Below are 25,716 nucleotides of genomic sequence, written 5' to 3'. Positions count from 1 at the left end.
CTTTGATTCTGTACGAATTATTTATCCGACAACGACTGGAGATGCGGCTGACGTGAGAAAATGGGATGCGTTGTTATTAAACTCGTATACAGAATCGATGTCGCATTTTTCTTTTTTTCAAATAGAAAACAAGTTAGCCGGAGGGTTAAGGAATTTATGCATTTTACTGTAGAGACGTTAAGCGGTATACACTCCCCCACCACCACCAACACCACCATAGTTTCTAGACCATAAAGTTGAAGTTAGGAACGTTAGTTTAACGATGGATGTTCATAAAAAATCGTCACTTGGAACTCCTTAGGATTCTCTGAAATTCAGATAATAAATAATAACAAAGAAAACATGCTTAGATTTTGAAAAGTTATACTTCTTGGAACGTCGTTTGAAAATTGCAAAACTACGATTTTTTTTTCCACGATGTTTCGTTACGTTAACGTTATATTAATAACTTTATTCTACTTCCTGCAGACCTGTACATATATATATATATACGAACGTGATGCAGAGTGAATTTCTAACGACCGAATGGTTCAATGCGCATGCGTTGAAAATTAGAGTGCCGGATGCAACGCGTCGTTTCGTCAGGGCAGCCAACATTTTTGAGGTTACGTGAACCGCGGCGCGACCTCCGATCCGAATTCACGTATGTTGGTCGCCCTGACAAAAGAACGTTGCTATCGCTCTTGAATTTTCAACGCACGCGCATTAAACCATTCTCGATCGTTAGCTATTTCACTCTTTATTACATAGTAGTACATATACATAGCATCGTGTCGCGCCTTTCCCTGGTTCATTGATAAAACCGAGACTACTCGCTGTGCACGGAAGGGCTGTTGTTGCGTATATACGACGTACGTACGTCACTGTCGGATGTCTATCTGTGCATGCGTGTAACGGTCGGCGAAGGGCAAGGGCGGGAGGGGGGGGGGGGGGTGGGAGGGGAGGAGGGCCTGCTGCAGGCATGTACAGCAGGCTGTTTGCGGTGCAGCGGCAACGAGGCGTCTTCGTCTATGTTTGTTCAACTCGACTACCGATGCGGTATGCGAGAGCGAGAGAGAGAGAGCGAGAAGGAGGAAGAGGAAGAGGAAGAGGAAGAAAGCAGCTCACGTAGAAGCATCGACGATCCAAGCGATACACGCAGCTTAACAAGTTACTATCAATGGACGGACTGACACTGCAGGATGACAAGAAGACGAGACGAAAGGAGACAAAATTCGGGGATAACGATAATGCCGCGCAATGACGAAGATGTACGATATACGTATACGTACGCTGTACACCCTCACACACCCCGCTGCTACATTAAATCGCTGGGTTTGTGTCTGCATACACGTATATCGGATTTTTGACGTAATCGTCGCGCGGCAAACGCTATTGAAACGTTTTATAGGTTTTCTCTCTTCCTTCTTTCTATATTCTTCATCTTTCCTTTCGTTTTTGTATCGTGGCCCCCGTGTACTGCGTACATATATAATATACGCGTGAATATCTATCATTATTTTTTTTTTTTTTGTCATCTTGTTTCATTTTTTTTCATCTCCTCTACTTCTCTCTCCGTATCTCTCATTACTTACGTCCCTGTTTGTGAATGTTTCGGTTATACAATAATGTAACGTATAACTGTAATCAATGAAACGCGTGTTACCGGCTCCGTGCACGGTGATATACTCTCTTTGTCAAAAAAGAAAGGAAGAATTGGAAGAAGACCGAGTGTAAAAATTTTTCTTTCATACGCGTGTATCAGCCATGTAAAACGACGTTAAGACGTAACAACTATCGTGAATATTACACAATGAACAATATTTTGACCCTTGTTACGAATTGCAATTTTCCCCCCATACGTATCGAAATTATTTATATATACGGAAACGAAATGCAGGTGTGCCGGAGGTGTGGGTTAATCGGCGGTCATTATTATGAAAGTTTACACGCCGTGTGTAATAACGTTGATCCGTCTCTTACGTGTAGGCGAGGCGCGATGTGTGGAAGATAAGTAGAGAAAGATCGAAAGGCGTGAGAGAGAAATGGGCGTGTGCTGTGTCGGAAACTGGACAGTAATAGAGATTGATAGCTTGGACGATGTGGACGAAATCGATGCTTACGATACTACCAAGTACCTTGTACCTAAATTGTATCACGCCGCAGCTATTACGTCTAATATACATTCGTACGTTAGGGTGGCTCTTTCTTTTTTTCACTACTCCTTTAATCTTTTTTGTCCCAACAGATCGAACTCAAATCGATCCGTCAAAAACGTTTTGAGAGGTCGGAAAATAGAATTTTCGATTTTTCCTTGTAAATAACGTATTTGGATGTATAAATTTGTATACAATATTTTTTTAAATATATATTATATATTTAAAAAAGGTAGTAATATAAAATCCCTCCCCCCTCTCGGGAGCTGCTCGATATATATATATATATAGAGAGAGGTATTATATGACATCTGGCCGAGTGTCGCCTTTCTCAACGTGTGTCGATCGGTTGTACGGGGCCCGAAATTTATACATGCAGATGGTTATTTATTCCTCGATGCGGCTAAAAATGATTATATTTTTTATCTACACCGTCGTCAGGCATCATCAACACCATCACGCTTGCCACATGTCGAAGCGAAACTCCTGGATCCTCGCGTTTCTTCTTTAGCTTTACGTACACACCTCGTACGTATCCTTAAGGCCTTTTTTTTTTTCTCTCGACGTAATTACACTTCCCTTAAAACTTGCTCGATTAATTTTACCGAATGCAACGAAATATATCGCAACGTCTCCTTGGAATAATTTTCTGTACATAGAATACGTCTTATATCGTATAAATGAATTGAGTCTGTCGGAAAAGCAGAGAAAAACGAGAACAAAAAAAGAAGAGAAAATTTCTTCCGGCCAAGTCGCTGCAGTCGACAACGACGTGATATGCGGTCGAGTTTGTTGATTTCATAACACGGCTCGACAGGTGATTCTAATTTCTACGGCTCTGTCTGTTGTACAGCCACCTGCGGTGTGCGGTGCGCGGGATATAATATATCCTGTAATTATTATCGCAGGTGAAATTGTGGTTACAGTTTCATACGTTCGCGATAAACAAGTGAGATTAGTCAATTACACGGGTATGCGACCAAAAAACTGCACAGCCTTTTTTTTTTTTTTTTTTTCTTTATATCGTTTCTTACAGATATTCACTCACTGAAAACCGGGAAAGATATACTGAAAAAGTTACATCGCGTCAGGTTTTTTCTTCAACTCGTGTTTGTAGTTTTACTTGAGAGTTAAACTCCCGTTTAATTCGTAAGTTTCCAGCAAAGAAGTCTGCTCTTTTATACTCTCGGTGATATTTTTAAATTTCCGTATTTTAAATTCACTTATAAATTAAATTAAATTAAATTTCTCTTATCGTTAGCGGTGTATTATGTTGTACTCAATACCTGACGGTTTTCCATAATAATAACGCGTGCGTGCAGCGTGCGTCCTGTAGGTCGATCACGCGTGCCTGGCACCATCCCTCGAACTTCGGTCACCAATCGTTATATATCCACCCTTGCCTTTTTGCCCCCCTCCCCCCAGCAAGCACATCGATTCTCACGCAGCTTAGGTATAAACAAACCTGCGGGCTTTGACGCGTTTTATTTATTTATTTTTTTTTGTTTTATGAAAACAAACTTTGCAAACTCGTCGAAATTCGCTTTCACTGCATTGCGGAATACGATAAGAAATCCACTCGCTCTGAATCTGAGCCTTTTTTTTTATTTTTTCTCTCTTTATTTCATTCGTTCGCAGGGTTTTCAATTCGTCTACACGGAGAGAAAAATGTGAGAAAAATTACCCTGCTGTTACTAATCGTGATGTAAAAGACACCTAACTGCAGTTTTTATTGATGCATGTTACAAAAATTATGGGTTTTTATGAAAAAAAATTACTGCCTCGCTTAGAAACTATGTATCTCGGTAGCGCAAAATTTAAAACGTGACGACGCATTTTTCCGATGCAGCACGGTAATTTTTCTCAGATTTTTCTTTTTCTCCGTGTAGATCGCCTGGTGTGATGACGATGGGAATTTTTTTACGCCCATTGAAATCTCGCGGTTACAGATTGAAAAAAAAAAAAAAAAAAAAATACATCATTACTTTTTCGATAAAATATTATACCGTGAATATGTAACGAGACCGAAACACGTGTATTTAAGTTAAGTTGAGATACCTAATTATTCTGTAAAAATTAGGGAATTTATTTCGAATTATTCGGTGCTGATTTTGCGGGTATCTGACAAAAAATTTATCCGAGTCCCGAACAAGGACCTGTACCTACGTACTCTAATATATTTACATCGAAGAAAAATCCTATATACATGCGACAATCGGTTTAACATTTACAACAGTGAGGAATTTGTTGGTTCAAATGTCGCCCGTAAACGCCAGCGATCGAATATCGTTCATACGGGTATTAAAATATCAATTAATCTTTCATTTCAATTCCATATTGCACGAATATTAGAAGAATAAAAAAAAAAAATAACATCAACACCGGATTCGTCCCATCGATTTATTTCGCTGCAGCAACAACATTAATAAGCTACCGAAGAGAATTTTTTATTCCTTATATTAATCGTTTGTAGTTTGAAAATATGAAACAACAGTTTTTATAATTACGTCTGTTTAAAAAAAAATATATATATATGTATGTATTCTATTGACCCGTTACGTATACGTAACACAACTTTATTGCAAAATGTGCAATTTCATTTTCGAAAATTTCGGTACGATGTAAATAATGTGAAAATAAATTGGACTCGCGATTTCGCAGTTTTATTGCTAACTGCTCGCTTTTTCACCGTTATTTCTCCTGACGTTATTTCAATCTAACGGCTAGAGGGTGCGTCGGAATTTGCGGTCGAAGCTTTTTGAAAGCCGAGGAATCGCGACCGGGATTGAAACTCAACGACAGGCCGCATCGCGAGTAAAAGCTCAGAGAGCTCTGCTGCTGTGGGATCGGCGCCGTATCAATGGCGGATCGCGCATTTCGCCTCTTCGCTATCTGCAGGCATCGTCGTGTGGTATACCTATACCTGTACCCACACCTACAAACTCGGTCGTCTGTGTGTGTGTGTGTGTATATAGCTTCGCAAGTCGAGTCCTCGCTGAAGATATTTCGTTACTTCGTTATATATTTATACATATGTAAGGTACGCGGGAATCCGTGCCCGAAACTTTTCGGCTTCCGTTTGTCTCCGTTGCGTCGATTACGGACAGACGTAGAATATTTGCGAGAGGAGAGCGGCAAAGAAAATATTAACAGAAATATTTTTCTTGATTTGTTTTTCTTTTCCTTTTTTACTTTTTTTTTCCTTTTTCTTTTCTCGATCGCGGTTTCAAACAGCGATATTTTTATACGCGCGAATGATTGTGATTACCTATCGAATAGTTTGTATAGCAAACGCCGCGTGTATTTTGCGCTTATAGTATTTATTACCTATATATGTTATAAATATTAAGAGACAGTCGCTGTGAATTTTTCGTAATCAATTTTCATAGCTACATTGTTGGGAAAATATAACTAAACTTCATGCCCTGGAAGATTCACTTTATAATTTGTGTTATTTTGTTACATTTCTGTTAGTGAATGTGGCACAGAAATTTTTTTAATTTTAACGTCTGAATTGTCTCGTCAACATTTAATTTTTAATTTTCACTTTATATTTTCACTTGGTCGTACACTAAAAAATGGTTAATTCAATCTAAAAATCTTAGTCGAACAGTTGGAACATTTTTATTTTTTCATGCTTATAATCGTACATTCTTTGTGTATTTTTTATTGGTTTTAGACTGGTTTGAAAAATTGACCATTATTTTTTTTTTTTTTTTTCAAAATTCTAGGGGGTTACAAAACATGCCCGTCAAAAGCGGAGCTCTTAATATTAATATTTAGAGCTGGCTTATGGCAGATTTCTATTATCCATCTGAATAGCATAGGAATTTTTTTTTTTTTCAGAATTTTGTAGCTCACAAACCAATTTCAATGCAATTAAAAAATTTGTTTCTCAAGATATGGAACGGAAAATTTAAAACTACAATGTTTGAAAACGAATTTACCATTGAAAGTAGAATTGATCTCAGTGAGGTTATTTATCATTGAGAGTAGAGCTTTACAAATTAAAAATTGTTAACTGACTTCTTTCCTCACAGAAAATCCCAAACTATAGAATTTTCAAGAAATATTTGATGATATTTACTAACAAGTTGCAACATTTTGCTCCGAACTAAAAAAAAAAAAAATAGTCGACTTTACCGTAAATTGAACTTTGAGCTTGAATAACTCTGGAAGGAGTCGATTTATCAAAAAGTGATGGGAGACACTTTTTGTAGAGTGTTCAATTTCTTATAAAAGTACGTACGAGTCATTTGGTTTTATTCATTGGCTTGCGAGCTACAAAATTCGAAAAAACAAAAAAAAAAAAAAAAAACATTTCCTCCGCCGTTTAAATGGAAAATAGAAATTCTCGACGAGCGAACTCTGAATATTAATATTAAGAGATCCGCTTTCGACAGGCATCTTTTTCACCCGCCCGTGCGTTGTGCGGAAAGTCGACGAACTTGGCCGGATGATGTATAACTGCGAAGTCAATACCATGTAGAAATCGGGCGATAACGAGGTTTAGGAATACTCGGGGGCGTCGTCCTTTTTCCCTCCGCCGGGGAAGAAAGTAAAGAGGCGGAGTCGTCGTCGTCGTCGTCGGACGAGCTGCTGGGGTGCGAATCGGGAAGATCGGCGTCCCTGTCATCCCGGTGCGCACTGCGGGGGAGATGACGCCGACGTGAAATTGCTCGACAAAATGAAATTTCAGTACGCCGGAGGCGTGTCTGGACAATCGGGAATCCAAGTGGCCAAAACCAATCTGCAGACTAGCTCGTCAACCAATTTATGTACATTGATTACTTTACTTGCGGGAAATTAAAGGCGATCTCGCGTATCGATCGTTCGATCGTTTGCCGATTTTTTCGTACCTCTGGCCGATCTGATTTCTTTGCACTTTGTTGTCGCGGTGTTTGAAATTATTCGCAGTGTTCAAGTGCGACTTTCGGGACTTTGTTGGGCGCGGTTGAAATTACCAATTTGAAATGCTTCGAGAACGAGGAGTTGCGAATTTTTATACGGCGAAACTTGAGGGGAGAAATTATTGAAATTTGATCGAAATGTTGAGAGTTTCGAACCGTTCGAAAACCGACGGTCAAAATGTACCGAAAGGGGTTAAATCCGACGAGTCAAAGTTCCGAAAATGCGAAAATTTCGCGATCTGTAATATCGAAATTTCGAATGATCCAAGTTTTTTGGTTTCATGAATTTATGGCTTGATGAAATTTCACCACTTTGATCTTTCTTTGTTTTTCTTCTTATTTTTTATACCCACTCGTCGAGTAAACTACGCTGTGTCAGTATATTATAATTTTTGGAATTTTACTCTGTCGAAACTTTATTTTTCGAAATCTTGCATTTTGGAAGTTTGAGCCAACGGTTTTCCGACCATTAGAAACTTTTTTGTTTCAAAAGTTTAATTTCTACACTTCCAGTTTCACACACCAAACATGTAATTCGGAATTAGGCGCTTCCGGAACTTTTCAAATTCGGAACTTCGACCCGACTTGACAAGGATATTTGCTGTATTTCGTTTTGTTTACACTCAAATTCTCACAAATCCTCCCACTCTGATTTCTCCGGGTAAAAGTCAAACGGCCAAGGTATTAATTTTTCAGAAACGCGAGAATCCAAGACCAAGAATTTCCATCAACAGGTACGGAAATTAGTCGGAATGTCGAAGTGCGAGCAAAATGTAAAAAAAAAAAATAAATAAAATAAAAAAAATAACTCACGGCATTTCAGAACCGTATTCGAAATTCTTATATTTCACAAACTGATGTAACGCCAACTTTTCTAACAATACGAAATTCTTTATTCGCGAAGAGCCATTTCAATGTGTCTAAAACTTCGATATATCGCGACTTTCGTGAATCGCAACCATTTTACTTTTCAATCCCGACTTCTCATCGAGCACATTAAAAATATCAATCTGCGCGTCTCGTTTTTGATGAAAAATTCCTGCAACCGATACTCGAGCAATCCTTTACGACCGTCGAACCGCAGCGCTCATTGAGAAACGCATTGCTGCTAGAATACCGTGGAAGCCTTAACTAATCCCGATTGGGGGGTGTAATCTTCTTTTCCCCGGTTCTTCCCTAGGGAATCTCGATCATACGGGAGTTACACACTTTACCTCCGCACGGTCAATTCCGACGACGCGATCGGCGCCTATTCGTCTTATCGACTTTACTCTACCGGACGTTTCAAAGGTCGCAATATGAGCATCTGTTCGTAATGGTATCCAAACGTAGCTGAGGTTGAAACGATAGAATTTGAATCGACCGATTCCCTTTTTGCAAGCCTAATCGCCTCGAAATTCCCGTGGACAAATTTTTTGTTCGAGTCAAAGACACCTTTTCGGCTTAGAGATCCGCCATTTTGTTATTAGTATCAATGAAAAAATTGCAAAATTTTCTTGAAACTATACGTAATCAAGCCCTCAAACTCGAATTGCTCCGGGAGTTTAAATATTGTGTAAAAAAAAAATGAAAGGAAAACAAAAACCTAACCCCCCCTTCCTCCTTAACAAAAAAGCTCGGCCAGCTTCCTCGTAAATTCAAGGCCCTCGTTTTCTCAAGAAGAAGAAGAAGGTGGTTCTGCTTTGCGCAGGGCACAACGAGCTCCACTCGTGATCCCTTAGGAACCACCGCTCGGCGATACGTACCAAACAAAAAACAGACAACCCCACTCGAGTCCTACAACATACGCATGTAATAACTGATTTCGGTTTCCGTTTCCCCTACCGATTCTCGCCGCATGCTGTGATTATTAACCCTCTGGCCAACGATCGAACAAACATGCCGCTGCGGGCTATCGAACTTTGAAAGTTTTTCTCCTTTATACGGTCTTTTGTATCGCGATTAATTCGGGGAATGAAATTTTTGAATGCTAAACAAATCGTTCCTCAATCGAACCTGGAATTAATTTTTCACACGTATAAAAATTGTTCACAAGTTTTCACAGCATTTTGCAGTATGTAACAGATTTCTTTTTGTTTTATTTTATTTAATTTTTTTATATGTATAAACAATAATTATACTATACCGAGGTGTTTTGTTTTTTCATCGATCTTTTGTTGGTGTGAGTGTTGTTCGGGGTATAACGTCCAATATGCAATTGTTATATTATACACCTATGGAAATAACATTGAACATAAGCCGATCGTCTCCGGCTTTTTACACGTCTCTGGATTAGAAAGAAAATAATTAACAAGGCGCGTTTAAACGATGAATATTAAGGTTCGGACGTGATTGCGGCAGGAGCTTAGCGAAGCTTTCTTTTACCATGACAAATAATTTCATCGAAATCTCACCGTATCAGTAAATAAACAAGCGGCAGAAACGCAACATATGCGTGTGTGTGTGTGGGTGTGCGTACACGCACAAAAGGAGAAAGGTCTAACGCAGGCATCGCGCAAAACATACACATTACACATCATGTACACGTAACTACGCTACAAGATACCTCGTACGTAGACGATGATGCCGTGCCGCAGGTGAACGTATGAAGATGGAAGAGAGGAAAGAGCAGAGAGGAGCATGTCAGAGATACTATTACAGCAATGATAATAATTCGAAAGTTACGACGTATGCGTGGTACGTACGCTTACGTGCAACAGCTAAGAGGATCATCTCTTCTCCTCGTCGTCTCGTACGACGACGACGACGATTTCCGCATGGCGCGTATAAGCGTGGTTTGAAACTAGGAAGCTGCGCCTAGACGAGAAGGTCCTTGCCGCACCGACCGACGGAGGACACGAGGACCAGGACAACGACTAGCAGAGGTGGTGGCGCAAGAGCGGGAAGGCGAAGCTAGCTGATTGTGTGAGAGAGAGAGAGTGAGAGAGAGTGTAAGGATGGCGCGTAGTACGAGGGAGGGAGGGAGGGAGGTTTGCCGTTGTCCCCGGCGGTGGTGGGGGCGCGGGGGAGGGGGGGGTGGGGGGACGCAGAGGTATGCGGGAAACGCTTTCCCTGGTTCCCACGCCGCGGTCTCTCCCCCCACCCCCGCCACAGCCACCGCCGCTCGATGTTGGATCTCGTATCTCGGGTGTGTAGGGAAGTCGGCGGTGGGGGAGGGGGGAGGGCGAAGATGCCGCCGCCGCCGCCGCCGCGGTCCCCGGTTGTGAGCTCCCGCTCCTGCTCCTGCACAAGACGCTCGCCGCTTCTGCCCGTGGACCGCCCGAGAGACGATGCTGTGCCTGGCCTGCCCGCTCTCGCGAGTATCGCGGCGGTGGAAGTAAAAGAGAAGGAGGAATTAAGAGAGTGTGAGAGAGAGAGAGCGAGAGAGAGGTGCAGGGAGGCGACGCGCAAACGAGAATAGGGACGACGGATTATATTATAGTTGTATGGCTCGTGTGCGTGTGGATATATATATGTGTGTGTATGGATGTACGCCGGAATCTTCGGCAAGAGGAGAGACCACCCTCGTGAACTTGTGATATTCTTCTTCTTCTTGTTATTTTTTATATTTTATTTTTATTTTTATTTATTTTTTTTTATCGTCCCTGTTTGTTTGTACAACATTAATCCGCAGCCTCGTCAAGTTTTATACCCTTGGTGTTAATTATCGTGCGCGTAACCCTGACGCGGTGTTATTTTCTCGCGTCGTTGTTGTTCTTTCCTGTTATTATTGATATTATTACTATCGATGTTGGTCGTTGTTATACGCGTCGTACGAGTGCGAATGTTTGTCGGTATATTTGCCACGTGTGTCACTCGGCAAGGAGTCGGGGAAGAAAAAGAAGAAGAAAACGAACGATCGTTATTTGACGATTCGAGCATAAATGTGATACGCGCTTATTTACTTACGCGAATCAGGTGTAAAACGCAGGTTAGGGTTTGCAGATTTTTATAACGCGCAACTCGATCTTTGTTACAATTAACCGTGAGGAGGAAGTTTTGTTGAAAATGATCGGGAATTTAATTCATTCCCTGGATGTATGCATATATGTGTATGTATATATGTAGCAAGTTTCGAACGTTTGTGATTCGATGCTGCCTGCGGGGGTTTTGATCGAACGACGACGACGACCCCGACTACACTCGACGGATCCCCCGCGTTGTTCCAACGCCGCCGGTGGCTCGTGTTCCCTTCGTTCTCTGGCTAACTTCACACGCGTGCATACGTACGCGCGTTGACACACGGATACGCGGTCAAAGTAGACACACCTTGGCCGATGGTCATTGGCTCGGCTTCTCTCTACGGACGCGCCGTGTTCCACATAAATATATAATGCACACGCGCCCGCGTGTTGGTACGATATCCTTGTAGAGGCGACACACAACGTCCACCTTGCGAGCGCGGGGTTAAAGACGGAGAAAGAGAAATAAGGCGAGGCGCGGGGAGGAATAAAGGGACGAGGGAACACATATATATATATACGTATATACACGGAGGTATACCTATACGTAGGTATAACCTACACGGTGCAGGGGCCGCGGCCGCATTCCACGAGTGTCCTCTTCTCTTCCCTTCCCTCCCTCGTCCCGTCTGCCTTCCTCGGAGGACTCGAGGCTGTAGGAGGCGAGGGAAAAGGGCAGGAGGTGTCCCTTCCGTCAGACAGCGGCGCCACCGGCACCGCGCCTTCCTCCTCCTTCTCCTCCTCCTCCTCTTCTTCTTCTTCATCTTCTTCTTCTTATTCTTCTTCTTCTTATCGAGTCCCGCAGATCTTCGCGCTCATCGAATTATTATACCTACTCAGTTGTGGGGATGTTGGAGTGAAAATCGGACACAGAGTGCCTAGTTTCCTTTGTACAGGTACTTTAAACGCGACGTTGTTACGCGCGTGTATCTACTCCCGAAGACGCTAAGCGGTCATCGTTTCGAATACGCATTGGGGAAATTCATTCCAATTCTGTTTCACGCAACGAAACGGGGATGCCGCGAGCGTCATTAGCGAGAAATACTAATTCGCAGCCTCCGGGGTATAGTGGGTTTGATTTTATTCGGACGTCGGACGTGTCGTCGGGACGATGAGACGTCCGTCAAACCTGTTTCGTTCGGTATTATTCGCCGTAATGCGGATCTAGTGGATACTTCTCTGGAAAAGAAACAAACAAACAAACAAACAAACAAGATTCGTTAAATATCTAAACAGTTTTAGAATTGAACGAAGCCTGTTAATCGATAGACTAAATTTCATACGAATCCGTCTGTTCGTTTTCGAGTTTACCTGTCGGAGAAAAGAAAAAAGTTGTATTTTTGCCAATACCCGAAAAAATCGAATCGGTTTTGAGTTAGAAAGTATCCAATCAGTCGAGTCTAGATTCATACGTGATGGAAAATTGCGAAAATTAATCTGCTCAAAGTTCGGAGGTTGATTTGAAAACATAGGAAACGTAACGCGAAAATCTGTCGAAACCTTGCCGTGAAAACGGGACATAACATATTTCATTTCAAATATAATTGTATAACGAGGACATTTTTTCTTTTTTCTCCGTCTTCTACGAATATATATATACCCGATATACAAAAAAGAGCGTGAGAAGCGAAGAAGACAATTATATAAAATATTATATAAACGAAGAAAAAAGAAATTTAACGAAAAATGATCGGAAAACGTTTTAGAAACATGTTTATGTGTCCTCTCAGTTCGAAAAAGGTGCATGACCGGCACGGGCTCGGATATAAAGGTACATGTGTATGCGTATATGTATAATACACATATATACGTATAATACCGCAGCCTTTGGCCCCTGCAGACGAATTTTTATCATTCCTGGCTGGTCTGGTTTGTTTTTTCTTTTCATTTTATTTTTTATTTCTTCTCCTCTCTTTTTCGTTTCGTTTTGTTGCTCGTTTTTTTCTTTCCCCTCTCCTTCCTCACTTTCTCCCCCCCCCCCCCCCCCCCCCACCCTCCATCGTGCTCGGGTTTTTTTTTGTTTTTTTTTTTTTTTTTTTTCTTACTCTTCGCGCTTTGTTTCATCGTCGATTCGTATTGACCGCATTTTTGCGCCACGGACAAACACGACGCGATGCTGCTGCTGCTGCTGCACCGCAATGCGTAAGAGGGTCTGCCGTGCGTATACTCTGTATATACATGTGTGTGTGTGTGTGTATATATATATATATATATAGATATGTATTACGTGTGTACAGTAGGTAGAAGTTTGCTCGTGTGTTTGCAGCAGCGACTTGTGAGAAGAGACGCGCTCTGATGCTGCCGCACGCATACGCGCAAACATTTTGTTTACTTCGCTCCCTGCAGTTCTTTGAAACGAGCGGCACAACCTCCTCTCCTCTCCATCCTCCTCCTCCTCCTCCTCCTCCTCCTCCTCCTCCTCCCCCTCCTCCTCCCCCTCCTCCTCCCCCTCCTCCTCCCCCTCCTCCTTCCCCTCCTCCTCCTCCTCCTCCTCCTCCTCATCTCGTCTCGTCTCATCTCATCTCCTTCTCTCTTCTCCCGCAACGCGTTGTACCTGCCTACCTGCCTCAGCTCGCTCGGCCAACACCCTCGCACATGCATACGTCGTTCGTATCCTCCCTGTTCGTTCTCCTCGTCCTACGATTCGGTTTTCTCGCTTGCACGCGTCTACGTTATACACGTGTAAACGCGACTCGGATGCTTGCGGTTTTCTCTACGCGCGAATACCAACTCTTTCCTCCCCTCCCCTTATTATCATCATTTTTATTCTTATTCCTCGTCTCTTGGTCTTCTTCTTCTTCTTCTTCTCCTCCTCCTCCTCCTGCTCCTTCTACTTTCGTCCGTTAAATCCGCAACTTTGCACGGTCGGTAAGTACCCCGTGAGAAATGACCGCGAGATTTTCCCGCTCGTTTTTTATTACAATCAATCAACCAACCAACCAACCAACAGGCACTCGAAATTTTGCACGAGTTAATTTTGTCAAGAGATGAAGAAAAACTTTATCGCTTTTTATACAGTGATATACATATATAACATTAGCTGCGATCTCCGGATGGAGTTTCAAATTATAATAAATTATTCTTTTCTTATTTTATCATATAATTTATAATCCTTATTACGTGTAAAACAAGCGCGCAAAATAATCACTGTTATATGTACGGAGCGGTGAAATATTTTTGCGAATCGTTGAATGTGCGATTTAAAAAAAAAAAAAGAAACTCTGCATTGTATTGTAATTTGTCCAAGTTGACAATTGATTCAATGATGTGATTTTATGGCGGTTGAAACGCTTGACAAAAAATAATCGTAATTTTTTTTACAAGATTTCAACTCGATACCTTGACAAAACTTTTTAAAGAGTTTTAGCTGTCGAAAAAAAAAATTATACGACACTTTCTTACGTGGAGCGCGTTAAAACTCCCTACAATAATATATATCGGACATTGGCGTAAATCGCCTCGTTGCCGAGCTACAAAAATTGCAAAACAAGTATAAAATTATTTTCTCCTGTTAATTGAATGAAAAATTCCGTTCGGGAACCGCTATATATTAATATTAAGGGATAAAAATTATAACGGGCGTCTGATTTCATATTCTATACAATTATTAAACGTGTGACTTTGAAAATAAGGGGGAAAAAAAAACAACAATAACATGTTCGACTTTTTTTTCTGCCAGTCTAGTTATACTATGTCTATAAATACGACTCGGTATGGCGCGCGGGTTCACACGGGGGACAAAACGAGGAGGATATAACTGCATCAGCGGCAGAAATACTCGTGTCCTCTCGACTGTGGTGCATTTCGGAGGAGGATAGAAAGAGAAAGAAAGAGAGAGAGAGAGAGAAAGATTTCTTCGACGCATGCAACAACAACGGCAAAGACTTCTTCCTCTTCTTTCTCATCTTATTCTTCTTCCTCTTCATCTTCATCTTCTTCTTCTTCTTCTTCTTCTTCTTCTTCTTTCCTCGCACCCCCCTCCGCCCCGTTCCTTTCCCCAAAGATATATAGCAAGGAGGGAACAAATGAGGTCCTTCCGAGAAACGGGCCACCGACTTGACGAGCCCGGAGCGCCCGAAGCGAGCTCTAGAGGGGTGAGAAACACCCCGGAGGGCGACGACGGCTACCGAAAATGCCGTGAACGTGAAGTAAAAAAAAAATTTTTGAAAAAAGAAATAAAAAAATATAAAAAATCGGGGGGGGGGGAGAACTTTGCTTTACCGCACGTATCGTACCGTGTACGCGTCTGTAGGCGACTGCGATACGAGCGGTCGATCGGCGTTTCGAAAAATTTTACAAAATACTTGGGGATTAATCGCGAAACGCAAGAATTTTGTACGGTACCTACCCTGCCTGACAATCGGATGTTGAGGGATAACAAACGCCTCGTACACGATATCAAGGGTCGATTTTTCGAGATTTATTTTTCACAAAAATGTATTCGTATTTTTTTTTTTTAATCTCGTTACTTGTGTCACTGCAAGGCTCGAGGTACGAGAGTTTTCTTCTTCTTTTTTTTTTTTTTTTTTTTCTTTCGTAATCATTTTTCTACAAAACGCGGCTTGTGAAAAGAAATTTCTTTTTCTTTTTTTTTTTTTCTCCACGAGCGAACACCCGGACATTGCAATTTTCAATCTCTACGCGGAACAAAGAGCGAAAAAGATTTTACAGAGGGTGAGAAAATTTAGCGAAGCAATTACGTAGGATTTGTCGGAAGATTTCGCATTTTTAATGCGAACGTCGGGTTCGTTCGTACGCGTAACAGAAAAAAAGAAAAACAAAAAATATCTGGAAAATCGTAAGAAACGCACATTTTTCTACGGTTTTTGACGATGTACCTGCAAGCTGTTTGAGAAGTGACAAAAATGATACAACTTGTTTCTTGCTAATCGTCAAAAAAGTTGTACAGAAGTTACGAAAGTTTCGGAATTTTTTCACCTTAGATTAAACACAGACTGCTGGATACAAATGTTGTAGAAAAATTTTATCAATATAAGAAATCTGGATTCGGGTAATCGATAAAAAATAATTGATCAGGTACAGAGGACCTGTACTTGTACAATAATATTGAGCATTGATCAAAGGTAAATAGGAACATGCGAAATGTTTAATGACTTGAGCCTGGATAAATATCGCGTATTGAAAATTACAAAATACACACGTACGATACAGGACTAATGGAAAAAATATGGAGTAAAAAATACCAAGCTACTGTCGAGTATTGTAGAATACACTTTATTTTGACATAAACGATGTAACGTTTTTTCCATACTTTAGTTCTTTAAGCCAATATTAGATTTGCCGAAACACATCTAAACCAACGGGGCTCTTTAGTTTATAATTATAATTCAGAGTTTAACTGCATTCGTTTTTCGGATCGCAGCAAAGCGCATCCCTTTGGCAAAGACGCGCTGGACCCGCTAGCGCCAACCAAAACATCCCCCTCGAACCCCCCGTCTTCTCTTCTTTTCTCTCCTCTCCTCTCCTCTCCTCTCCTCTCATCCTCGTCGCAAGCCGCGTTCCTTCCTCCCTGCGGGAGGTCGTTGATTCTCGTCGAAGCCTCGAGAGTTCTCCGTCACGTGACCGTCTGCATTCTGTGAGCTTTCTGTGAATGACTTGGGTCCGTGTTTCGTGGTGGACCAATCGGACGCGGCGCGAAGATGAAAAAGTATGCAGAGAGAGAGAGGGAGGGAGAGGGAGAGGGAGGGAGAGGCAGGCGGGCAAAGCCTGGCTATATCGTTATTACAACTTGGTGTTAGATACGTACTTTTTCTTTACCTCGGCTTCGGCTTATTTCCTTGGCTGAATTCTCTCGAATCGTATAAATGTTGAGATCGAAATTAACGTGTAATTTATTTACATAATTTATCTTGTAGAAAAAAAAAAATCACGTTATAAATCGTAAAAACCAGATCAAAAATCAATTATAGTCGACTTTATACGATTTTTGATCCAGTATATATTTAACGATTCGTACTCTTGTCATTTATTACGTTATTTTATATTATTTTTTTTTTTAATACATAAAGATATATTTTTCTAGAATTTACAAGACAGATCGTGTTGTGAATTACAACGTTGATATCGACCGTAACACCTTACGATTTATCACACGAACGTTTTCGGCAGGTGTAAGACTGCAGTTATAATATGCACGAAAAGCGCGTCTCTTCGCCGTAACTTATACGTATCATAACCGCTTCTTATTCTTTCTCGCACATATATTACTTGTATAATGGCTCCGTAATCCGCTCTTCGTACATTTTTGTATAAAATGTTATACTCGCGTATTAGGTATAATGTGCAACTTCCCAATTGCTGACGAGGTTTCGAGCTTCTTGTATATATTTCGTCCACCGCGTTCAAAGTACTACCGTCAAGATGGCGCGTTGGCAAAAATTCAATACACAGTGATGAAATTCGCCTCGCGAACCGCGCCTTTCGTATCAAATTTCAATCCAAACCTTATTAATTACACTTCCTTGTTGGTCGTGTAATGAAGCATTAAGAAATACACTAATTATTATACCAAAGCGGAGAATTAAAAACATTTACTCGATAAATAAATGTGATAAGTAAATGTTAGCCTCGCGAAGCCGCAGTTTTCTGCCGACTCGACGATACGCGTTTCTTTCTTTTTATTGGGATAAATTTTTACAAACTATTTGAGAACGTAAATTGTACTCTTTACATGCAACGGATGCACTTTTCTCATCGTCGACGCGTCGAGTTTCTTTACAATTAATTTAGAATATTTTATTCGGGCGAAACTTTGCGCGAAAATAGAAGCTCGAGTTGTTTGTGTTCGGCGCGGTCGAAAATGCGCCGTGCGAAGTAGAACCGTGCGCAAAATGGCGGCCACATAAGCTCTCGAAACGTTGGTAAGAATTCCACGGATCGTTGGTGGAATATTTATTGCGTACGGGATGACGCTTGAGTTTTAGTTTTTCACTTCTTTTTTATTCCTTTTGTTCCGAATTTACGGTTCTTTGAAATTTTGCGATAAAAAAATATATCGTTTCTTTTTCTTACTCCTTTTTCTTTTGATTTTCAATTGTTAGAGGTCGTCTCAATTCGGACTTGAAACATTCCCACGCTTCCGTGTGTAATTTTGAAAATTCTACAATTTGGTTACTTTCGCACAATCGTCGACTCGGTCGTCTTGCGAGTGGGAAAACTGAAGAGAGGAAAAAGGAAAAAGAAACAGAAAAATGAAAAGAAAATAACCGCAGGTATAAAAGTTTTTCTCGGAACGAAAATGTACATCACGTGCGATATATATATATATATACCTACGATGACAATGGCGGAAATGAGAGGAAGGAAAAATCTTCTTGGAAAAAGTGTAAAGAGGCTGCAAATCCGCCGGTCCCAACAAGATCCCACAACCCGATGATGTTAAGTGTCTATATGTATACATACAATTTGGGTCCTGCGAGAAATGAGAGAGAATGAGCGGAATGAGCCGCATAGAACTGCGTTTTTCTCTCCCTTATAGAGCCCTGCCCCCCCCCCATAGAGAATTGGTCTAGCAATAAATAATCTTAACATATTTTAGGATCGGGGGATCGTCGAAGGCGTCTCGAGCCTTCCCAGAAACGAAGCCGCTGTGTGGTTTCAAAGTTTCTGGGTGGCGCTTAGCGTGTGAACGGGGAAAAAATCAAAGAACTGAAAGAGAAACGGCGGCGGCGGCGGCGATGCTTGCATGAATGCCGGGGGTGGGAGGCAAAACAAAAAGGGGAGGGAGGGTTGAAAAAAAATTTAAGGAGAGTTAGAGAGAGAGAGAGCGAGGTGGGGGGGGGGGGGGGAGTGAAAAGCAGAGGGTGAATCTGGGTCGCAACGGCACTCGCTCGTATTTCAAGGGCTTCGGGACGACTCGCGCTTTCGGAACATAATGCGAGAGATTAGCGTTTCTGTTTTTCTTTTCTCGCTCTCTTCCTCTCTCTTCCTCTCTCATTCATGCGTGCCCCACGTTTCCGCGGCCCTGACTGACCTGCAGCCGTGGTAGCAGCGGCGACATTTAACAGCCGGATAAATAATCGTCTTGATAGGGAAAACTCGACGACGACTTCCGCTTAAGCCTTACACATCGGTGTAGGTACATCTTATCTATTGCGCCCGTCGCCGTAGTAGCGATGATCATCAAGCTGAGCGTAATCGATGCAGCGATTGATCGAAGTGAAAAAATAAAAAATAATCAAACACGACTCGATTGAATCGGTTAAAATTAATCGATTAATCGATTATAACGTATTTATTGTATAAAAATTTGGTTAATCTCAACACGCGGTCTTAATGGCGGAAAAGTTTTGTTGATGAATTATAATTTCATTTAAAACAAGACAATGACAATAATCGATACTTTGTTCACATGACAAGGTATTTTGATACGCGGAAACTCGGTTTTGTAAGATGCATCAGGTGTACTTACCGCAGTCAACTGATTGTGAGAAATGTGCGAAAGGAGGAAGAGAAATAAAATTGAGAAACAGAAACGCCGTGGGATGAGTAATCGATGTAAGAGTTCTGACGAGTTTATTCAGACGTCAGAAAACTGTACCAATTGTAACGTTGGTTTATAAAAAAAAAAAAGAAAAGAAAATCGGAAACTGAGAAGTTTTCATTGAAACAGTTCAGTACAACATTTATTAACGTTGAACGTGGTTGCATTATCCGGTAGGTATCTTTTGTTGATATCAATTTCAATTGATATAACAACTCGATTTGTTCAACATTTATTTTCAATTACAAATGTATGATAAATATTTCAAAGTATTAAGGCGTTACTCTGTTATATCGGCGACCATTTAAGGAAAAACCCAACTTCGGGCAATTCGTCAACGATTCATCCGTAATTTATCAATATTGGGGCATTGTTTTGTGTCTTCCAATCGCGGGGAAAAAAACATCGCTTTTGAAATTTTTTTTTTTCTTCACCGGACTTTACACCCGATCCTTACTGTTTTGTAAAAAAAAAAAACATTTATCGAATTGACAACGGTTGCCCGTTTCTCGGATGGCCGCAGGTATTTCATGATATAATAATAATAGTAATAATAATAATAATTAATAACATCATACATTTTGATAAAAATTGCACAATCACATACATTATATATATATATGCCTGTGTGCGTATATTATTCAATTATTCTCTATTCTGCCATGCCGGTGCTGCATCGCCGGGCGATTTCTAAACGAAGAAATTTCTTTACTCGTACATCTATAAGGTATACGATCTTATCTTGAACTGATCGTAAATTTTGGTCGTCGAGTTATGGGAAAAGCCTCGGGTCCCGCTGGCCGCGCCGCAGCGGCGACTGATTTTCTCTCTTTTCTCTCTCTTTCTCTCTTTTTTCTCTTTATCTATCCGCTCTTTCCAGCCTGGTATAACGCCGTACTTTACTGCTACTATCCCCCTCCTCTCCCCGGATCCCGGAGGAAAGAACGGGGCGTGTGAACGAAATTTGAACGGTATTTTGAAGAAGAAAATCCGACATTGCTACATATATATATATATATATATATATATTTTTTTTTTTTTTTTTTTTCTCGCAAGGGATTATCTCACGGACTTGTCGACTAATCCTGATCCTCGGAGTTGAAGAACTTCACCCGCTTAATTTATCACCCCCGCATAAGTCGCCTGATGCGATAGAGAACTGCAATGCCTGTCGTTTGTACCTTGTACCTGTTATGGTTTTTCTTTTTTTTTTTCAAACTGTATCGTATTCGTACGAAAATGAAAATTTACGCGAGCGTTGGAAGTTTTGTCAAAAAATTGTTTATTTTACGGAAGCTTACAGTACAACTTATACTTGTGATTTTCTTTGTGCCGCTTCTTCTTCTTCTTCTTCTTTTTTTTTCCCCCTCCTTCATCGCGAATTATTTATACCGCAGCGTAATATATTGTAAGTATATACGGTGTTACAGAAGAGATTTGCAGATTTATCATGACGCTGAGATTCGAGAGGGGCTACTTTGGGTCGCTTCTGAGAAACTGCCGGGGCTTACGTTATATGTATATGTATGAAGGAGAAGAGGGCGCCGCGGCTTGAGAAAAGGTCCCGAAAAGAGGCGGGAACAAAAAAAAAAAAAAAAAAAAAAAGAAAAAGAAAACGTAAAGTAAAGCGAAGCGGAAAAAAGAGTAGAAAAACGGATGACGCGCATCATGGGAAAAATTGAGACACGCTTTTCGCTTCCTTATATATATTAGGTAAGGTAGACGGAAAAATATTTAACGCGGTGAATTACAAAATTTTTTTCGAGTCAAATTCTACATCAATTTTTGTAGATGTATATATATATGTATATAGGTAACAGAAGTTGCTGTAACTCTTACATTGTTATCGGATTTTGCAAATCTTGGCACGAATTTTGTAAATTTAACTTAAAAAAAAAATACTACGTGCATATATTCATCACAGGTGACGTAAAATGTAAAATATATGGATATTTTTTGTTATTTTTATTTCTTTTCGCTGTACCCATTATACACTCTGCAGTGCACGATGGTCACTGACGATAAGTTTGAATTCATATGATATAGTTGTCTTACAATTGTTGAATGATGGCGGTTCGATTTCTTTTTTTCTTTTTCTTCTTTTTTAAAAAGAAATCGAATCACAGATTATAAACGCACAATAACGCGGGATTAACAAGTCGAGGGTTCGACGATCGTTCGCGAAAAATATCACGTCGTTTTAAGCAGCGGCATTTCTTCTTCACCCGCGGCGCGGGTATTAATTAAGCAAGTGTTGCGACAGGCGTACAGGTGGGTTATAGCAGCCTCTACGTCTCCCGTTTCATACTTTCTTTTTTCCTCTATTTCTCTCTCTCTCTCTCTCTCTCTCTCTCTCTCTCTTCGCCAGACGTCGCTCCTTGTCCCAAACTCATCCTTCGTGCCTTCGATGTTCCATCATCTGCACATATTTTGCAAGATCGTGGAAGGAAGACGGTCACCGATCATTTTCCGAAACGCATCCCCCCCTATTTTTCTGGTCCAGTCGTCTGCCGCCGCCGCTGCTGCCGCTGCTTCGTAATCGAAAGAACGCGCGGATGTAAAAATTATATCGAGACTCGGATACCGACGTATCCGTAAGGGATTGCTCACAGGGATGAAAATAGGACGGGATCGTCGGAATTATAATACCGTCGTTACCTTACGTTACACCACACTGGCTGTGCGTAAGATATACGTAGGCATACGTAGAACACATCGGCGGAATGTCGCGATTGCACAACGTTACACGGGGCTATAAGAGAAGAATGTGAACGACCCACATGTCGGATCTGGGTCAAGCTAGTCACAGACGGGCTGCCGTGTGCATGCATGCCCATCGGACACCATTACCGATATACGTGTGTACCAACCGATGATATCGGCTTGCAGCATTGTAGGTGCACGGGCATATTTGACGTTTCACCTAGAATTCGCTGATTGTGTATATGCGTAGAAAGAGAGAAGAAAAAGGAGAAGAAGAGGAGAAGCAAAAGACAGTTTAAAACGCATTACTGCACGGATAACAGTGAAATGCGCGAAAGCTTTCTTTTCTTATCGCATATACTTACCGCAAACGTTTTTGCTCGATCGACGACAGGCTTAAACACAAGGATATAACCACGCACGGTATATCGATAAGTACGCGTTGTAATTTCATCTGCATTGATACTTACCGCATCGTCGTGTGCGCGTGTGTGCGTGTGTGTGTATGTATATGTATACGTATGCTATATATATACGTTTATAGGATGAGAAGGTAATAATTATTAGAACGATTCGATATGTGCGGGCAGGGAAGGGAGGGATGGTGGGAGGTCGGGTTTGAGGGCAAGGCACTTGAGCGGCGTTGTTCTCAGTCACCTCGGTACATAGATAATTACGACATTAACGGAGATAACGCCGAGGCGGCGAGGTATTCCAGGTACAGCCTCTCGGCTAATTAATATACAACTGCACCGGGCCGCGTATATACGCCGCCTCTGCGTGCGCGAGAGAGAACGAGAGAGAGAGAGAGAGAGAGAGAGAGAAGAGAGTGTGAAGAGGAGGGAGGGAGCGGACCGAGGCTGAGGCTGCGGCTGAAAAGACGGAAACAAATATTTGACTCGCGCTACTTTGGACTCCGCGCGAGAGCGAGGAGAACGAGGAGAGAGGAGAGAGGAGAGAGTAGGTCCCGTACGCCGCAGCCCAAAATCGGGAATGTGTATCTCCTCTCTCTCTCTCCTCTCTCCACTCGCCGCTCTCTTCCCTCTCTCGAAACGTCTCGCGAGGTGTATACGTCGTGGGCACAGGTGCCCCATTGATAGGGTCGGCCCTGACTGAGCGGACATTCCACGGGCCCCAGGTAGCATTAAAGGAATGCAGATGGTATGAATGAGGTAGACCACGCCGCGCGCATCGCCGATGGACGGGCGAGAGAGAGAGAGAGGGTGGGGTGGGGGGTCAGTCCTCGGGATCGGTGAGGTGCATTCCACGTTACCACGATAATTAACGGCTGTATTCCCTCTCTCTCTCTCTCCTTCACTCTCTCGCTCCGTTCCTCGCGGCGTTCGTTCACTCGCTTTAAATACTAATAAAGCGCCGTAAGCCAGACACGTACGCCGTATCTAAATACACGCATTGATACCTGGATATTCGTTTTTCGCGAATGCCGGTTTCTGTACGCGCGTGAAAATTTGTCCGAGAAAATGTTGTTGTTCTTTTTTTTTTTTTTTTTTTTTTATATAATTTTTCCGTCCGTAATCTATAACGACACAAGTCGTAAAATTGTACCGTAATATATCGTGTTGTTAATTATCGAAGGAATTTTTCATTTTATGTATATATGTATGTATAGCTATCTATTCACCTACATACGGATTTTCTCACAATTATATCTGACATTTGCGTTTCTTTTATCTTCCAGGTGAGTGTCCCGCACAATCCAATCTTAGTATACGTATGTGCATAATTGTATGGTCAGACTCATCGATGATGTGGTTCTGCAACCGTTTTAGCGGTGAGTTGAATTGTCACATGTCGTTATTATTGTTGTTGTTGTTGTTGTTGTTATTACAGGCGCGTGTATGCACGACAATATTGAGAGCCTGCATCTTTGATCCACATACTTGTATAATCCATAAATCATTGCACGTGCGTACATATACGATCGATGTTTGTCCGTTCGGTTTCGAAAAATTTCGCATAAATATGTTCCGTTCTCGAATGGGAGATTCATTAACGGAAAAAAAAAACAAACAACAACAACACGTAGTAGTAATTATAGTATTATTTTCATACAGATAATGACTTAAGGTCGTTTTATGTAGGGCTTCTGACTCGTGTGCATAATTTTCGCGCGAATGAAGGTACACGTACTCTCTGTTACATACAGCGATGCGCGTGTCCGTACCATGTATAAAAAACGTGGGGACACGACGGGAGCTTATCGATTATGTATTTTTAATCCGTATATCTGTTGCACCGGGCCGGAAAGGAAGTGTTTGTTTACAGACGATTCAATGGTTATCACTTTCCGAAACCCGGCCCCTTGACGACGGGGTCGTTCATCCGTCGTACGCAATGTAGATGTTGTTATATTCCATAATGGGTATGTACTACGTACGTAGGATAAGGTATAACGTACGCGACGATCCATCAGTTTATCCGTATACGTGTTGTCATTATCATTAATTGTCGTCGTAATCATCGGATGTTTTTATTTCTTTTTTTTTTCTTCTCATGTAATATTAAAATCGTACAAAAGGAGGATTAAAAAAAGATCATATTATACAAAGATCAATTACCGACATGTTCGAACAGTCGACTTTTACCGGCGTGCGGCAATCCGTGCAATGTTGCTTTTTGTTTTTGTTTTTTTCCCTCAAATTTTACTACCGACGTACCCACGCAATCGCGTGTTTTAAGTAAAAGTCTTGCAAGGGAAATCTTCGAAGTCGTTGAAAAAAATGTAACGCGTCTGTAAAATTCTGTGACTAATAACTTCTCGACCGATAACATTGATATTACACGCGTACCGGGTCAGGCCGCAAGGCCCACGCGGAGGGCACGCACGGACCGAAAGCCGAGAGTCGGTCAGAGTCGGTGGTGCAAAGTCGAAAGAATCTCATTCATAGACCGCTGGCGAGCCATGCGGCGCAGGACCGCGGAGAGGAGAGGAGTGAAGATGAGGACGAGATGAGATGAGATGAGACGAGATGAGATGAGAGTGGCTGGAGATGCTCGCTCGGTGCTAGGTGGAAGCGATAGGAAACAGCTATTCGGCGCAACGCGCGGCGCGAGAGGGTGAAAAGCGACTCTTGGAGGCTCTTCGGGGCGCCACGAGGCGAAATGAAATCCTTGCTTCACCCTGTGAGCTTATTCCCGCGAGTCGAGCACGGTGTGCGGCGTATCGGAGAGGAGCCTGCGGCCATAATTTTTATCTCTCTCTCTCTCTCTCACTTTATTCTTTAAATTTTTCAACTCATTATTTCTTTATCTTATTTATTATTCTGTTTTTATTTTGCACTCTCTTCCGGTCTATTTAATTTTATCTGTTTCTTTTTTTATATCCTTCTCTAGTCATTATTTGCAATTATTTTTTTTTTTCGTTACTTACCAACCTCAATTTTAACGCACGTTCATTTGTTGTTAGTTTTATTACTTTTAATGAATTTAATTTGTTTACGTGAGCTTACTGTATGCCGCCCGAGCGGACTTGTCCCAGGGAGGATAAAAGCATCTCTCTCTCT

The 25,716-nt window shown here is 41.6% G+C and overlaps 1 protein-coding gene across 5 annotated transcripts in view; it reads left to right on the top strand.

The window, feature by feature from the left end:
* LOC124298531 (serine/threonine-protein phosphatase 4 regulatory subunit 1-like) overlaps window positions 1–25,716 on the top strand; it is a 131,450-nt gene that overhangs the window by 53,081 nt on the left and 52,653 nt on the right. Inside the window, exon 1 of one of the 5 annotated variants that reach the window (XM_046750660.1) lies at window positions 23,892–23,984. The exons of the other annotated variants lie outside the window; for them this stretch is intronic. The gene's annotated coding sequence lies outside the window, so the exon portion shown is untranslated. Of the gene's footprint in view, window positions 1–23,891; window positions 23,985–25,716 lie in introns of those variants that run through there. 5 annotated transcript variants of the gene reach the window in all.

This window comes from Neodiprion virginianus, chromosome 2 (genome assembly GCF_021901495.1).
Source record: "Neodiprion virginianus isolate iyNeoVirg1 chromosome 2, iyNeoVirg1.1, whole genome shotgun sequence".
Classification (NCBI taxonomy): Eukaryota; Metazoa; Arthropoda; class Insecta; order Hymenoptera; family Diprionidae; genus Neodiprion; species Neodiprion virginianus.
The sequence above is the reverse complement of the archived record's forward strand: the minus strand, read 5'-3'. Positions and strand labels throughout refer to the sequence as shown.